At 33.6% G+C, this 4,930-nt stretch overlaps 1 long non-coding RNA gene across 1 annotated transcript; it reads left to right on the top strand.

Annotated features, from left to right (window-relative positions):
* The first annotated feature begins 636 nt into the window (after positions 1-636).
* LOC131554005 (uncharacterized) lies at positions 637-4,656 on the top strand. The gene is made up of 3 exons (XR_009274311.1): positions 637-772; positions 3,886-4,045; positions 4,162-4,656. It is a non-coding gene; the product is annotated as an uncharacterized LOC131554005 (long non-coding RNA).
* Positions 4,657-4,930: the final 274 nt, after the last annotated feature.

Raw genomic sequence — 4,930 nt, 5'->3', positions numbered from 1 at the left:
TTAGATTTAATGTTTGGGTTTCAATCAATACAACGAACTTATGGAGTTTCTTCTTGACAGGGAAGCTAAATCTAAAGTTGGAAGTTTTAACTTAACCTACTTAAAAATTTTACTTAAAAATTTAACCTACTTTTACCCATTGAGCCTACTTGCCTTAACTTTTATAGACCTGTGAGGGCTGTGCTTGTGATATTTTAATTGGGGGTGACGTGCCAAAGAGGCACAAAGGTTGTTTAAAAACATTCTTTATTTTGTAGTTCCACTAGATGACTCGGGTAGCGCAAAAACTAGCTTTAAAGTGATAGTTCACCCAAAAATGAAAATTCTGTCATTAATTACTCACCATCATGTCGTTTCAAACCTGTAAGACCTTCCTTCATCTTTGGAAAACAAATTAAGATTAAATTGCTTGTAAACAAGGCACAGCGCATGCAGGTTCCACATCAGCAGTACTGTCATGAATAGTGGACTATGGTAACACAGAAGAGAAGAATTGTTGAATAAAGTTGTTATTTTTATTTTCTTTGCACACAAAAAAAGCATTTTCGTAACTTCATAAAATTACGGTTGAACCACTCATGTCACATGGACTATTTTAATGATGTCCTTACTGCGTAAGTAAGTAAGTACGGTAAGTCCAGAAGGGCCTGGGAACATTTCAGTTGCATTGCTGTCTAGGGTCAGAAAACTCTTGGATTTCATCAAGAAATATCTTAATTTGTGTTCTGAAGATGAACGTCTGAAGGTCTTAAAGGTTTGGAACGACATGAGGGTGAGTAATTAATGACAGAACTTTATTTTTTGGGATTCCTTTAACGCATGACTTCAAAAGACTTGGAATATATCGTACTATTCGTATGGACCACTTTTATGGTGATTTTGTGGCCTGTTTTTTTTTTTTTTTATCTGTCTGTGTGTGTGAACTATTCTTTAATGTGTGAATATGTGATTCCCCCCAATGTAATAAAAATGATCACGGAACTAATTGACCATTTCTTTCAAAGCAAATCACAGTGCATATTGAGGGTCAGTCGCCTGCAGTCACCTGGCGTTAACAGCTTTGCTCAAGTGCACAATAGATAATTGATCACTCTCGTGGGGTTTGATCCTACAAAGTTTTGGTTAACGGCCCACGTCCTTTAATCACTAGGCCACGCCACCCGAGAACAAATGTTTTCTTCTCCTCCACCTCACGAAAATTTGACTCAAATCAACTTATTTTTACTTGATTACACATGATATGAAATAAAAGACATTTCTGAAAATAAGACGACCTAAAGCAAACAGTTTGCTTCATTTCCCTGCCTCAGCCTCTGGCTCTTCTGCCCTGTGTTTATTGATGTGTGGGCTTTATTTGAACCACAATTAGACATGTTTATAGAGGTGGGTTGTCTTTATGTGCAGCATGTTCCTGTCTCTGTTTATTTGAACTTGTCGTCCTTTATTTATCCTCACATCACACTCCTCCAACACAGATGGAGGGCTGTTGCTTGTGTGAGTAACGTCACGGTGAGCGCGCAGCTCGAGGTTGTTTCACAGCTGAACGTTTCATCAATGAGCTGCTCTTTATCTCAAAAGGCATCTATTCAGAAACTGGAACCTGTGTTTGTCTGAAGAATTGATTGTAAATAAAACAGGCGTACACCAAAAATAGTGATGAAGAACATTAGGCTATGTTGTGAAACAGTAATGAGAATCATCCTCTGTTTGGCTTTTTTATATATAAAAAACCTTATAAACCTACATTTTTATTTTGAAATATGTCCCTCAAAAGGCATTCACTCAGCTAATTAGAATGAGTTTTACATGTGACACTAATAATAAATAATTGATTGACATGAAAATGAAAGGTTATGGGGCTGAAGGAAATCTGAATCATAATGCAGCTTCCTGTAACCACCAGCAGATGTCTCTCATGTCTCATGTCTCATTTACTGCTCCCTCACTCACATATGCGCCTTATTCCTTATGTTTGCTGGGAAGAGAAACTATAACAAAAGAAGACATCTAGTGAATAGTTCCAATAACAGTATGAAATCAACTTTGGTGCTTTTCTGTTAATATAATTAATTAAATAGAGAATTCTTTAGAGCTTGGCAATTAAAAATAGAGAAAAAGAGAGAAAAACCGAAAACAATGTCTTTATATAAGCACATATATAAATACTTAGATAACTTTTCAGAATTCTTAGATTGATAAAATAATTGTTACTTTTCAGATAAAGTTTCAACTGTCATTAAACTGCATCCAGAAACAGACATTTTAATTATATTACTTAATATTATTTATCTGTAAACAGTAATTTTTATTTTATTTTATTTTATTTTGTGACTTTAATTTTTCTTTATATATATATATATATATATATATATATACTGTAAAAAGTGATGTTGACTTAACTTAAAAAAATTTAGGAAATCCGTTGCCTTAAAATTTTTATGTAAATGATAATTTAAAAAAAATAAGTTAATTAAATTGTCAAGTTCACTTAATTTAAAAAAAAAAATTATTATGTACTTAATAATTTTAAGGCAACGGGTTCCCTCAATGTTTTAAAGTTAAGTCAACATCACTTTTTACAGTGTATATATATTAGCCGCCTAATGGTTTGCTTTCTGTTTCTAAACTTATCTAAAATGTCAAAACTCAAACTTTTGAAATCTTCCTAAGCTGAAGCCTCTTGAGCAGATTTGCATCGATGTTGCATGCTTGTTACTGTAACGCAGCGGCCTCTTTGATGTTTCTAATGGGAAGGTAATTGATGTTAGCTGTCCAGTGTGTACAGATAAGGACCGTTAAGTTTTACAATGCCAAAGCTGCACTGGGACAAACAATTACATGAGGTCAGTGTGGTAATGGATCTGTGTCTTTAGAGAAAAGGTCAGGCAGAAAGGTCTAGGTCCAAAAATAGATCTTCTGAAAAAGTAGGAATGACTCTGTCTTGTTTTCTCTTCCTCTGACAAATGTTGTTGATTTTAATGTGCATTGTATTTACTGTCAGAAATGATTATATAATTGCTTTTAGAAATAACTATATGATTATAAAGAACAGCCAGAACAGATGGATCATCAAGATTACTAAAAGCCCTACATTTGAAAGGAAACACCAGCAGTCGGTGCACCAGCGCAAAACTCGCTCTTTTCCTTTCTCTAATGAACAGTGTAGCTCACTGCAGCACTTCATCTGAGATGCTTTTTTTCTTTCCTTGTTCGACCACTTTTTTTGCAAAGAGGAAATAGCAACACAGCTTTCTTAGAGTGCAGATCGTGTTTCAAGACTTCAGCTTTCATCATTTCATTAGGGACAATTTTTTAATATGTTTTTGATCTGAGAATAAACAATGTCACGATTAAAATAAAAAAAATAATAAAAAGTATCTATTTATGAAAACACATGTGCGATATTTTTAGGCTTTGAGAGATTTAACTTTTGCACCAAATCATGAATATTACTTAATAGAGTAGTAGTGAAGTTTTTAAGTTCTTTTTTTTTTTTAATCTTAATTTTTATAAACTTTTTTAATGCATGTTATTGACAGAAGTAATTACTAAAAACATTTATGCACACAATTTTGATGATTTGTAATAGTATTTCAATTGACAAAGAATAATGCAAATATTACAATTATACTGTAATTATTATGTATGATTTATTAATTTATTTTTAATTACATTTTATAAAATTATTACAAATTTTTAAATATTGACAGCTGTAATTGCTAAAGGTTTATCAAACATTTATGCACACTCTTTTAATGACTTTTAATGAACATGCTTTTGTATAAAATATTATTTTTGAATGTTCATGTTCATTTGAACATTCATATTTATCATTTTCATATATGAAGCACCTGCTTGATTTACTGATCATTGGTCTTTCCACAGGCCTGATGATCCCTGTGTGCCTGTATGTGTCCTGTGTTCGTCTGCGTTAGCCGCCATAAAACACCAGGAGCCTCTTGAACCGCAAGCTCCTAGAGGTGAAAGGTCACCTGGCAGGTGGCAGAAGGAGGTCAAGGGCATGTCAGGCACAAGCAGTTACCAAGTAAGTTTTCAGTGCTCATTTGTGTGAGACCTTCTGTCTTACGTCAGTTTAAGTGGATCTGGAAAAATGTTTTTTGTTCTTTTACATCTTCAAATCTTAATATAAATTACTTTCAGTGTTTCTGACAGGGATTTGGCCCTTCTTCTCACGGGTCACAACTTCCCTCTGTGCCTAGCGCCGGAGGCGGTTTGTTCTTTGCTCAAGAGTGATATAACTTCCTTGACCCTTTCATATAAATTCTTGTGATTGGGAGTTCTGCTGTCACAACACCAACTAAGGGGCATTAAGTGCAAGTCTGAAAGGATTTGGCACTGGCTTTGGGAGTATAAGAGATGGAGAAAACACTTTACCATGGGTTTGCTTTGAAATTACTGGCATTCAAAACACCCAACATTTTATATTCATGTATTTCCCTCTCCATTTTGTGTCAAATTTGGACCATCTATTAGAGTATGCTTCGATGCAAGACACCACATGTGAATAAAGTGAAAATGTACATACATCCCCAGCTGATTAATCACAGTACATTAAAACATTTTTTTTTTAAATTATGTTATGTTCGAATATGCAAATGATGCATTATCTAATTACATATGCAGTAATTTGCATTCATTTCCAGACCAAAAATCTGGACATTGGATGAAGGCAGGTTCAAAATTATGATTTTAGATATCTATTTTTATCACTTCATAAATCAGAAAATAATGTCAACAGCCAGAAGAAATTGCATAAATGTTATATAAGTCAGACGAATAATATGAACAAACCCTTCTGTAAAATCCTTCAGAATATAGATGCACTTAAGTTGTAAATGAAACAAAGATTATTGAAGTACATTGAACAAAAAAGTACTTTCTAACTGTAAGGTTTAATTCAGTGTGTTAC

This window comes from Onychostoma macrolepis, chromosome 15 (genome assembly GCF_012432095.1).
Source record: "Onychostoma macrolepis isolate SWU-2019 chromosome 15, ASM1243209v1, whole genome shotgun sequence".
In the NCBI taxonomy this organism is placed as follows: domain Eukaryota; kingdom Metazoa; phylum Chordata; class Actinopteri; order Cypriniformes; family Cyprinidae; genus Onychostoma; species Onychostoma macrolepis.
This window is presented reverse-complemented; position numbering and strand designations above follow the sequence as displayed.